Genomic DNA, 13,632 nt, shown 5'->3' with positions numbered 1-13,632 from the left:
CTCCTCTCTCTCGCTTGTGTGCTCTCTATTGAAAATAAAAAATAAAATAAAAATTATAATTTTAGTGGATGTATGGACCTTCTATAGGTCCATAAACAGATATTTGTTCCAACTCATAATCCATGAACCAGCTTTATGAGGTGCCTGGGTGGCTCAGTCGGGTAAGCATCCGACTTCGGCTCAGGTCACGATCTCACGGTTCGTGGGTTAGAGCCCCATGTCGGGCTCTGTGCTGACAGCTCAGAGCCCGGAGCCTGCTTTGGATTCTGTGTGTGTGTGTGTCTCTCTCTGCTACTCCCCGCTTGTGCTCTGTCTCTCAAAAACAAATAAATGTAAAGAAAAAATTTTGTAAACACCAGCTTTAAAGGCTATAGGCAAATTTTTAAGGCATCTGTTGATAACTATTTTAGATTTCAACTAATGTTTAAGTCTTCATATTTACAAAAAGCCATCGCTGTACCTATTGGCTTACATTTTCTGAAGGCCTAGTACAACAATGATTACAGCTCACCAGCTAGATATAATAAACAGTGTCAGAGTACAAAATGCATTTGCAGTTTTCACTCTTTCAAAGCAAATTCTCCTTGCCTTTGTTGCAGAGTTATTATTTTTAAAAATCTATAAAGCATAACCAGAAAAGCAATACATAAACTAAATTGGAGAGGCTTCATGTTTCTTAAAACACTCGAACTTGGGGGCGTGAACATATAAAGTGTGAAGTTTCATAGCACATTGATATTTATATCAACTTTTTAAATTTCTTTGGTTCTCTACATATGAAATATCTAAAAATGTTGATTGTAATCTAGTATCCCTTTACTCTCAAAGAAAAAGTTTGACTGCCAAAAACTTTCATTTAACATTGTCTTCTTTTTCTTTTTTTCAAAAACTATTTTATGTCTGTTTTACAACTGACACATTAACTTGGTAAATGTTTGTAAAGTACTAACAAGAAAGTGAGTGGTATTTTTTAAAAAGAGAACAACTACAGAGAAACTTGTTTTCATCATTACTTCAGCATTAACCAATAACAGTTATTAGTTAATCGACAAAGGAAATTACACCCTTTCTATAATTACATATTAGGGTATGACAAACTGCTAAGCGAAATGTTCTATACGAAAAATTTCAAAAGGTACTGGATATTTAGTACAAAGATTAAAAACTAACTGCATTTAAAGAACAGAGGGTTCAGACATTGAGAACATTTCTTAATGGCTAAAATAATTGTTAGTGGAAGATGAGAAGTTGCCTCCTGATAAAAGGATAGGAAATTGGGCAGCAATTTGGGGACAGGAATAAGTCATTCAAGCAAGTTCTGAAGGAAATGAGAAAGATGACTGAAAGTAAAAAGAATTGAAAAAAAAGGTCGAGGGCCCAACTCAGTCTGGAAAACCGCGTTACTTTGCCTCTGTATGAACAGCATGATTTTATGCAAGTCTGTACCAACCACTTATTCCGTTATCATCTGGATTTCTTCTGGCATGATATGCAATTTAGAATAACTATGATTCAAAATATCATAAGTAACTAGTCAATATTTATGTATGTTGCTAAATTTTTTCATAATTAACCATGTTAGACAGTTCTAGCTATACTTCAGGAAATGTGGCTATATTTATGAATGAATCTGTAGAGATGTCATAAGTATCTGTTGATATATCTGTAATGTGTTTGCTGATGATTGCTTATGCAAAACAAAAATACCATCATCTTCCCCATGTAGTCAAACATAGGATAAAGAATTCCTAAGTCTGAGAATAGAAAGTTTAGTCTTGTTTTTTGTCTCCTACTATGAAAAATATATAACAAAAATTATATATACATTTAAGTGAGTGTGAAGGGGTTTTTAATATAAAATTATGTTAATAAAGAAGTAATTCATATGCTTTTAAATAAACCATTTTATATTCTATGTATATATATAAATCTGAAGTAAATGCACAATAGGTTTTTATTAGACACAAATGTTAATATTAAATCAATCGTTCTATACATCACTTTGAAACCTATGTTAATACTGAATGAAGGGCTTTCTTTTATTTTTTTAAATATATGAAATTTATTGTCAAATTGGTTTCCATACAACACCCAGTGATCATCCCAAAAGATCCCCTCTTCAATACCCATCACCCACTCTCCCCTCCCTCCCACCCCCATCAGCCCTCAGTTTGTTCTCATTTTTTAAGAGTCTCTTATGCTTTGGCTCTCTCCCACTCTAACCTCTCTCTTTTTTTTTTTTCCTTCCCCTCCCCCATGGGTTCTGTTAAGTTTCTCAGGATCCACATAAGAGTGAAAACATATGGTTATCTGTCTTTCTCTGTATGGCTTATTTCACTTAGCATAACACTCTCCAGTTCGGTCCACATTGCTACAAAGGGCCATATTTCATTCTTTCTCATTGCCACATAGTACTCCATTGTGTATATAACCACAATTTCTTTATCCATTCATCCACTGATGGACATTTAGGCTCTTTCCATAATTTGGCTATTGTTGAGAGTGCTGCTATAAACATTGGGGTACAAGTGCCCCTATGCATCAGTACTCCTGTATCCCTTGGGTAAATTCCTAGCAGTGCTATTGCTGGGTCATAGGGTAGGTCTATTTTTAATTTTTTTGAGGAACCTCCACATGTTTTCCAGAGTGGCTGCACCAGTTTGCATTCCCACCAACAGTGCAAGAGGGTTCCTGTTTCTCCACATCCTCTCCAGCATCTATAGTCTCCTGGTTTGTTCATTTTGGCCACTCTGAGTAGTGTGAAGTGATATCTGAGTGTGGTTTTGATTTGTATTTCCCTGATGAAGAGCGACATTGAGCATCTGTTCATGTGCCTGTTGGTCATCCAGATGTCTTCTTCAGAGAAGTGTCTGTTCATGTTTTCTGCCCATTTCTTCACTGGATTATTTGTTTTTCTGGTGTGGAGTTTGGTGAGCTTATGCTGAATTTTGTCAAATGCTTTTTCTGCATCAACTTACAGGATCATATGGCTCTTACCTTTTCTTTTATTAATGTGATGTATCACGTTGATTGATTTGAGAATATTGAACCAGCCCTGCATCCCAGGAATGAATCACACTTGATCATGGTGAATAATTCTTTTTATATGCTGTTGAATTCGATTTGCTAGTATCTTACTGAGAATTTTTGCATCCATATTCATCAGGGATATTGGCCTGTAGTTCTCTTTTTTTACTGGGTCTCTGTCTGGTTTAGGAATCAAAGTAATACTGGCTTCATAGAATGAGTCTGGAAGTTTTCCTTACCTTTCTATTTTTTGGAATAGCTTGAGAAGGATAGGTATTATCTCTGCTTTAAACGTCTGGTAGAACCCCCCTGGGAAGCCATCTGGTCCTGGACTCTTATTTGTTGGGAGATTTTTGATAACTGATTCAATTTCTTCACTGGTTATGGGTCTGTTCAAGCTTTCTATTTCCTCCTGATTGAGTTTTAGAAGTGTGTTGGTGTTTAGGAATTTCTCCATTTCTTCCAGGTTGTCCAGTTTGTTGGCATATAATTTTTCATAGTATTTCCTGATAGTTGCTTGTATCTCTGAGGGATTGGTTGTAATAATTCCATTTTCATTCATGATTTTATCTATTTGGGTCATCTCCCTTTTCTTTTTGAGAACCCTGGCTAGAGGTTTATCAATTTTGTTTATTTTTTCAAAAAACCAACTCTTGGTTTCATTGATCTGCTCTACAGTTTTTTAAGACTCTATATTGTTTATTTCTGCTCTGATCTTTATTATTTCTCTTCTTCTGCTGGCTTTGGGGTGTCTTTGCTGTTCTGCTTCTATTTCCTTTAGGTGTGCTGTTAGATTTTGTATTTGTGATTTTTCTTGTTTCTTGAGATAGGCCTGGATTGCAATGTATTTTCCTCTCAGGACCACCTTCACTGCATCCCAAATTGTTTAGATTGTTGTATTTTCATTTTCGTTTATTTCCATGTATTTTTTATTAAAATTTTTTTTAAACGTTTTTTATTTATTTTTGGGACAGAGAGAGACAGAGCATGAACAGGGGAGGGGCAGAGAGAGAGGGAGACACAGAATCGGAAACAGGCTCCAGGCTCCGAGCCATCAGCCCAGAGCCTGATGCGGGGCTCGAACTCACGGACCGCGAGATCGTGACCTGGCTGAAGTCGGACGCTTAACCGACTGCGCCACCCAGGCGCCCCTCCATGTATTTTTTAATTTCTTCTCTAATTGCCTGGTTGACCCACTCATTCGTTAGTAGGGTGTTCTTTAACCTCCATGCTTTTAGGGGTTTTCCAGACTTTTTCCTGTGGTTGATTTCAAGCTTCATAGCATTGTGGTCTGAAAGTATGCATGGTATGATTTCAATTCTTGTATACTTATGAAGGGCTGTTTTGTGATCCGGTATGTGATCTATCTTGGAGAATGTTCCATGTGCACTCAAGAAGAAAGTATATTCTGTTGCTTTGGGATGCAGAGTTCTAAATATATCTGTCAAGTCCATCTGATCCAATGTATCATTCAGGGCCCTTGTTTCTTTATTGACCGTGTGTCTAGGTGATCTACCCATTGCTGTGAGTGGGGTGTTAAAGTCCCCTGCAATTACCACATTCTTATCAGTAAGGTTGCTTATGTTTGTGAGTAATTGTTTTATATATTTGGGGGCTCCCGTATTCGGCACATAGACATTTATAATTGTTAGCTCTTCCTGATGGATAGACCCTGTAATTATTATATAATGCCCTCCTTCATCTCTTGTTACAGCCTTTAATTTAAAGTCTACTTTGTCTGATATAAGTATGGCTACTCCAGCTCTCTTTTGACTTCCAGTAGCATGATGAATAGTTCTCCATCCTCTCACTTTCAATCTGAAGGTGTCCTCAGGTCTAAAATGAGTCTCTTGTAGACAGCAAATAGATGGGTCTTGTTTTTTTATCCATTCTGATACCCTATGTCTTTTGGTTGGCGCATTTAGTCCATTTACATTCAGTGTTATTATAAAAAGATATGAGTTTAGAGTCATTGTGATGTCTGTAGGTTTCATGCTTGTAGCGATGTCTCTGGTACTTTGTCTCACAAGATCCCCCTTAGGATCTCTAGTAGGGCTGGTTTAGTGGTGATGAATTCTGAAGGACTTTCTTTTAAATGTTCCACAAGGTTAACTTACATTATGATTACTCCTTAAAACACAGTATTAACAATACCAAAATATTATATAAGTACTGTCACTTGAAGTCAATATTTATGGATATGAGGCAATTCCATAACAAGTATAAAGATATATTCTAATTTTGCATCTGTCACAATTGTGATAAATTAGTTATCACGATTCTTTTATTATTAATAAATGGTAAATTAAGTCTAGGTTTTAGTTTACATTTTAATTCTAACTACTGAGAAAAATGTTAATTTAAAAAATTCTAGAAGTATTTTTATTCTCTGGGCATTAAGTAGATTATTTTAATGAATAATTTATTTTAGTATTAAAGGTGATTATACTTTTGTTTTTCAATATATTATGAAATATAGGTACATATTTATACAAAATTTATCCATGTAAATAGAATTTCATGAATAGATATTCTAATCTCACCACTACTTCTTTAGTTTAACATATAGGGGTAGAGAGAAAAATATTCAGAGTCATAGATCATAAACATGCAAATGTGATAGGAATATGTTATCTGCTTATGCCAAATTCTAGTCATTAGGACTATTATTTTCTAGTTATGTTATCCACCGAAGTAAAGCTTAAAGCCAAACTGCAGTTCTGCTACTTACTGTGTAGCCCTGCATATCCTATAAATAAGTATTAATTCAGAAACCATCAAGGGTCTGATACTTAATCCTACTTACATTAGCAAATTAGCCAATGTCTACCTGTCTCTTTTCTCTTTTTTCCCTACATGCACATGTGCACACACATGCACACAGGCAGTGACAGGAGGACATGAGACCTCTGGCTCAGAGACAAAGACAATTTATTGCTCATGGCAAATACAGCAGCCAGAGCAGTAACTTAGTGCTATTTCCCTGAGTTCCAATCCTCATGGGGCAATGCAGTGAAGGCTAGATTTTACTGGCACATGCAGTGGAGAACAGCAAAGGAGAGTAATCCCAAAACTAAGAAATTCTGATCTTCTATGGGTTTCTGCTCTGCTCCAGAAAGAAAGATTACACATTACGCTAGTAGATAAGCATATCTCCTACAGGAAGGGAAAGATGAGGGCTTTTAAATTTTGGGATGTCTCCAAGGAGGGACATGTTACTAGTTTAACTATCCAGGAATTTCCCTTATAGAAAACACTGGCACAGTAAATGTCTTTGTTTAGAAGGCTGAGACTGTGCAGGCACGTGGAAAATCCATGAACTATCTCCCAACACTCAGTTTCCCATCTCTAAATGGGGATAATAACAGATACAATGAAGTTATATTGAAGTATTATAAGGTATTTTTTCAGTTTATTTATTTGTTTTTAATGTTTATTTTTGAGAGAGAGAGAGAGAGAGAATGTAAGCAAGCAGGGGAGGAGCAGAGAGAGAGGGAAACGCAGAATCTGAAGCAGGCTCCAGGCTCTGCACTGTCAGAAAAGAGCCTGATGTTCGGCTCGAACCCACGAATCCGAGATGATGACCAGAGCTGAAGCTGGATGCTCAACCGAGTGAGCCACCCAGGTGCCCCTATATATTTATTTTTCACAGAGCGGAGGAGGAGCAGAGAGAGAGGGAGAGAGAGGATCTCAAGCAGGATCTGCACTGCCACAAACCCTGAGATCGTGATGAAATCAAGAGTCAACACTTAACCAACTGAGCAACCCAGGAGCCCCTGACGTATTATAAGGTTTAGACGTAAGGTGCCTAATAAAGTGACCAGCATATAGAGTAAGTATTTGAGACAGAAAGACTTGAAATAGCCTTGCTAAAGATATACTGAACAGTAGGGTTCTTGATTCACTTGATACAAAATGAAAAAATGGAAAAACCCTAGTATTTACAATAAGATAACAAACCATCCTATGAAATGAGTATTTTATAAAATAACCCACTAGTATCTACTATGCAAACAAGGAGAAGATACCTCCCTTTATACTAATCAACCTCTTTCAGTGATTTTTCAAGCAGTGGTCTGTGATGCATTAATAGATGATGATAATTGTAATTGGTCCCAGTCATCATTTCTATATCTAACAGAACAGAACGAAATAAAAATCAAAGTGCCTGGAAGGTATTAAGGGTAAAATTATTTAATGAAAAATTTCAATTAAATATATACACACAGGCATCCTTACAAGTGATGAAAACTGGATATTTTAGTGTGGACTGGCAGACATATGTATTTAGTTATATGGTAAGCTAAATAAGTAGCACTATAATCAAGAATTGGGAATTTATAAATAGTGCTTCACATTACCAACAAATAAATGCTTAAGAAAATAAAATTGAGGAAATCTCAGTTTTAAACATAATGAAAATTAGAAAGGCTAAAGGCCAATTGTCCAATTTGAACTGAGGACAAGATAAAAGGAACTAACTTGCAAAAGAAAAAAAAATTAGATGGTCTTGAGTGAGAAGAGCTAAATATCTTACTGAAAATTTTGAATAACATTAATTCTAATAATTCTAAGGACAATATGCTTTTCTGTTCAGCTTCTGAAGGTTCTATCTAAAAATCTTCCCCAACTCAACTGGCCCCACACCCTACATTTCTAGCAAGGAAGCAAGCAATAAATAGATAGATGGATAGATGAACAAACAAACAAACAAACAAAAAGCCGGGGTGCCTGGATGGCTCAGTTGGTTAAGCATCTGACTCTAGATTTCTGTTCAGGACATATCTCAAGGTTGTGAGACTGAGCCTTGCATTTGGCTTCATGCTAAGCATGGAGCCTTCTTGCTTGGGATTCTTTGTCCCTTTCTTTCTCTCTGCCTCTCCCCCACTCGTGCTCCCTCTGTCTCTCTCAAAATAAATAAATAAACACTAAAAAAATAAAATAAAATAAAATAAAATAAAATAAAAGCCGTATTAAACAACCACTACCATGAAGGGGCTTATAATAAAACAAATTAAGCCTAGTTCATAGACATTATATCATTAATTCTCGATTGCACAGGACTGAGTATATACTTCATATATTATTGAAATGTTTTTCTTCTTTCCTTTAGGTCATTTTGCTATTACTTCAGGTGACACAGTTTTTAAAAAGCTGACATATACATACTTTGTTAACAATTCTAAGAAGCAAAATGATGAAAAAGCAACTACCTTAACTAATAGGTGGTTTAACCTGTAAGAATAAGTTTAGTCAGGAAAGCTGAGCTTGAACAAGTAGCCTTACTTATCACAGTAACTAGCCATGTGAGCTCAGCCAAGTAACAAACTCTTAAGATATGCATATAAAATTAGAAAAAAGTCTGACCGCAGTACAACCAAATCCACAGAATGAATAAAGATTTGTAATGAAGTTTTAGTGATTTACTACAGTCCTCTGCTTGGATTTAATGCACTATAAAGTGCATATGGCTTAAATAATCATAATCACACATAGTGGAAGCAGTGAGTGAAAAGTGAGATGCAGTAAGATTATCTCACAACTCAAATTTAATTTAAGTACTAATAGAACTTTCCCTGGGAGCCTGGGTGGCTTGGTCGGTTGAGCGTCCGACTTCGGCTCAGGTCATGATCTCACGGTCCGTGAGTTTGAGCCCCGCATTGGGCTCTGTGCTGACAGCTCGGAGCCTGGAGCCTGTTTCGGATTCTGTGTCTCCCTCTCTCTCTGCCCCTCCCCTGTTCATGCTCTGTCTCTCTCTGTCTCAAAAATAAATAAACGTTAAAAAAAAAAAATTAAAAAAAAAAGAACTTTCCCTTTGAATCCAATATGCATTTTTTTACTTAGATAATAAAACAGTGTAATTAAAAATGGAGAGATGCCATGAAATTTTGGAACTATCATGAGCCTTAGTCGTTATAAAAGACTATAATAATCAGTGACTAGATTAAGAAGTTGAAAAGCTTGCACAAGATCACTCACCTACCTGATGTCAGAGCATGGAGAAGACCTTCTACCTTGTGAGCTCCCACCATACCTGTCACTTGCTATGACTGCTTCTATCATTTAGGCTTATAAAGGTTTCGTTAAGACTATGCAAAAAAGATGTCTTCATCTAAATAGCCACAAAAGAGTTGAAGTAAACTTCATGTTTTTACATTATAAGAATTCTAGAGGTAATTTTAATTCAAAACAATAAATGTTTTAATAATAGTAACATAATAATAATATTGAAGGACTTCATGAATAATTATCAAAGAATGTTAAAATTGAAAAAACTGTGTCATGGGGAAATTTTTACTATTTATAAAGGAATTGTGTAGGAGTCAAGACATGCAAAAGTAATCATACAAACACTGAAATATTTCAGAGTCAATGAGTCTGTGCATGTAATTCATTTCAGGGCAACACAGGGTTTGCTATACTGATAAGAAGATAAAAATTACTATCTTGCCTCTGGCAGAAACTTATTCCAGATGCTCAAGGGAATGATGAGTTCACTTTTTCCTATTCCCATATGAAACTTCTACTCAACAGCAGTAATCAGCAGAGAAACTAAAGCCAGAGATTTAGTTGCCTATATTATAATCCATACACCAATTTGTTGAATACATATTTTTAAGTGCTGTTTTAAAGTGATGCTTTTTTAAAATATGAAAACCTTTTTTAATGCAAGAGAATTTAGAGCATTTGTAAAGCTTTATTTCTGTTCTTCCCTTTTTTTTTCTAAATTCAGAAAAGTATTTTTTTTTAATCCCTAAGGAACTCTTATACACAAAATCAAATAAACTGAACATTTCAAAAATATGATTACTTTTTTTTTTACATTATGGAATACTTTTAACTTTTCATTTGAATAATTTTAGTATTTTCTTTTCTACTTTTAAGAGATTTTTTAAAGGGAAAACAAAATACAAAAGATATTACTTCATGGGGTACCTGGGTGACTTAGTTGAGTGTCTGACTTTGGCTCAGGTCATGATCTCACAGTTTGTGAGTTTAAGCCTCGCATCAGGCTCTCTGCTGTCAGTGGGGATCCTGCTTCGTATCCCCTGCCCCCTCCTGCTCTCTCGGCCCCTTCCCTGCTCAAGCGCCCTCTTTCAAAAATAAAAAAAAATATTACTTCAAGTCAGATTGATTAGAAACTAGAAATCAGTATAAATTTAGACGAGTTTGCATTAACTATATGCTAATTAATTACTAAAGTGGATGAGGCCCACCCATATTATAATTACATTATAACTGTAAAGCACTTATCAATATCATTAGCAGCATACAGTTCTAATATGTAACAATTTACAGTTGATAAATTGGCAATAAACTATCAATACAAGAATTTAATCTAACAGAGATAAATCTAATGGCACATAAATTTAACTAAAATGTTATATTTAATACTTATATCTCCATGCCAGAAGATATTAATAGCTATGATAATTATACCTAAAAGACATACATGTTTGTCTACAGAAGACATACTTTAGATTAAAAAGTTACAAATAGATGGAAAGTAAAAGGATAGAAAAAGATATATAAGTTTGTGTTACACCACTTCACTTTTATGAAAGACCTATTTTAGAAAGTGTTTCTGCTAACTGAAACAGCAGTTTAATCTCCTGTAGGGGAAGGACATTTATAGAAGGTACCAAGGAGTGGTGACATTTCTGCTAAGTATATGCTTTACATTTTTAAAATCTTTAAAAATTTGAAAATACACATATAGCAACAATTAACCACAACAGCACAAGCCTGCGCATGCTGCTCTTGCATTGCATATTTCTGCACTAAGAAAGTTAAAAAATGAACAACTGTCAAAACAATTTTCAGTACAAAGACAGCCAAATAAATATACAAACTCCAAAAATAGTTATTTGTATTATGTAAGCAACTACATGAGAGCCAGCACATGGTGGATTTTAGATTGAAGTCATCCAAACATAAAAAACTTTGAAGTGATGCCTGGGTGGCTCAGTCGGTTAAGCGTCTGACTCTTGATCTTGGCTCAGATCACAATCTCACAGTTTGTGAGATCGAGCCCTGCATCAGGCTCTGTGATGGACTAAAACTGCAGAGCCTGCTTGGAATTCTCTCTCTCACCTCGCTGCCCCTCCTGCTCTCACACACCAAACAAAACAAAAACAAAAACCTTTGAAGAAGCTATTCAGTAGATAGCAAAGGAAAACGAAACAGAGACAGCAAGAAACAAGGGTAATGATTATAAAAGTCCATTCAATGTATACAATATATCTTGGTAAGTATAAGAAATTTTAGTGAAATCATAGTAAAAATGAATTTAAAGGTGAAAGGAACAAATCCAGGACATCACTGGATATACTTGTGGTAGTGCATATCAAGGAGAAGAAATATAACTCTAAATAGGAAACTAAGTTTTGATATCACAAGGCTATATATAGCACAAGAAAATGACAAGTGTTCATAAATAAGGGCAAGCATAAAATTTGTCTTGCTCTAAATTTCTGACATAAAGGAAAATGGTGTATGTCTGAATTAACTTAGTTATATGATGCAAAGAGTGTGAAAGATAGGACTTGCTGAATGACCAAGAGTTAATGTTAATCAACTAAGAAATATTTGTTAAGGGTATAATTGGGTGGCTCAGTTGGTTAAGCGTCAGACTCTTGGTTTTTGGCTCAGATCATGACCTCATGGTCTGTGAGTTCAAGCCCCACATCAGGCTCTGTGCCTGCTTGGAATTCTCTCTCTCTCCCTTTCCTCCCCTCCCTCTCTCTCAAAATAAACAAACTTTTAAAAAAAATTTTCAAAAATATTTGTTAGGGAAGAAGTCTATGGTTTTTTCTTTAAAAGTATTTAAAAGGCACTACCCAATGTTCTACTATTGTATGATTACCAGTACATTTTGCAAATTGACAATGATTAAAGATTGATTAAACAAACTGCTCCTGTATAAATATATCAGCCATTTCAATTTTTCAAAATCATGTATTTATTTAAATTGATAATACACAGCATGTTATAAAAATGATTAAAACAGTAAGAAAGCACATTGAGTAGAAAATAATTTTCCTACAAATAGCATTTCCTCAGTTTTTGTACACCGGTTGCCAGTTTTCGTATATTCTTACTGAATTTCCATTTCTATTCATGTTTATTTCCTGACTCTACTATGATCCCCTAATCTGTCAATCTGTATGCCCAGATGATATATACACATTAAAACATATCCTAAATGTTCCAGAACAGTCCAAACTTCTATTCACTTTATCAAAGCATACAGTACTATCCCCCCATTTTCACAAAACATCTACTGGTTTCTGATTTTGAATAGTAACATTAAGAGTTCCCAAACTAGAGGGGCGCCTGGGTGGCTCAGCTGGTTAAGCATCTGACTCTTGGTTTCTACTGAGGTTATGATCTCATAGCTTGTGAGTTCAAGTCCCACATCAGGCTCCACAGTGTCAGTATGAAGCCTGGTGCGATTCTCTCTCTGCCTCTCTCTCCAGACTTGTTTTCTCTCTCTCCAGACTTGTTTTCTCTCTCTCTCTCTCTCTCTCTCTCTCTCTCTCTCCCTCCCTCTCTATCTCAATAAATAAATAAATAAATAAACTTAAAAAAAATTTCCCAAACTAGAAATCAAAGTATATGATCTGAAATCTAGTTTAGAAAATATTTTAAGAATGAAAAGTCATTGGGCGCCTGGGTGGCTCAGTCGGTTAAGCATCCGACTTCGGCTCAGGTCATGATCTCACAGTTCATGGGTTTGAGCCCCCCAAAGGGCTCTGTGCTGACAGCTCAGAGCCTGGAGCCTGCTTCGGATTCTTTGTCACCCTCTCTCTCTGCCCCTCCCCTGTTTGAGCTTTGTCTCTCTCTCTCTCTCTCTCTCTCTCTCTGACAAATAAACATTAAAAAAAAAAAAAAAAAGAATGAAAAGTCACTAGGTGCAAAAATGAAAACTGTTACATTACCCAAACTGTCAAACAGTATATGGGAATACAGGGAAACAAGTGAGTTCTTCTCATATAAAAATATAAACAATGCAAAATGTAGATACATGATGAAACACTGAAAACATTTCCTTAGACTTTTAACCAGTATTCTATACCTTTTCCTTCCCCTCACACTCACCCAAAAAGCACTATTTTTCTGGTCAAAAGAGTTGAATCCTAAAATTATGCTAAATGAATATAAATCAGTAGGTATTTTCAAAATCAAACTAAACACAATTTATAGTAGTAGAATACATTAATATCAGCTCAAATATTTAAAATTCTCTCATTTGTAGGAGAAAAATAGCCCTTCAAAATGGAAAAGAGTTTCATCAATGAGTTTTTAAATAACAATGAAATAAAGATCAGAACAGAGAAGACTACTATTGGCCTCTGGCTTCCGTCAATACAGAAGTATTATAAAGGGAAGGGTAAGCCAGCATTGATATAAGAAGGAAACCTCCACTTTAATAAATCATTTTTTTCAGGAAAAGGAGAAGTCTGCAAAATCTGTGAAAGTGATTTATATTCAGGTGAATAAAATGAACAGCAATTGATCTTGTACCTAGGGAGTGATTCTTCTTCTACCAGTTACAAATATATCTCTGTTAAATATCACTAGAATGGGTTGGGTGGCCTCATG

The 13,632-nt window shown here is 35.4% G+C and overlaps 1 protein-coding gene across 4 annotated transcripts in view; it reads right to left on the bottom strand.

Annotated features, from left to right (window-relative positions):
• The window catches only part of ADK (adenosine kinase), a 513,465-nt gene that overhangs the window by 302,841 nt on the left and 196,992 nt on the right, over nucleotides 1-13,632 (bottom strand). The gene's annotated exons all lie outside the window — the stretch shown is intronic.

The sequence above is a fragment of the Panthera pardus genome, unplaced genomic scaffold, assembly GCF_024362965.1.
Source record: "Panthera pardus isolate Hobbes unplaced genomic scaffold, ASM2436296v1 HiC_scaffold_22, whole genome shotgun sequence".
In the NCBI taxonomy this organism is placed as follows: domain Eukaryota; kingdom Metazoa; phylum Chordata; class Mammalia; order Carnivora; family Felidae; genus Panthera; species Panthera pardus.
The sequence above is the reverse complement of the archived record's forward strand: the minus strand, read 5'-3'. Positions and strand labels throughout refer to the sequence as shown.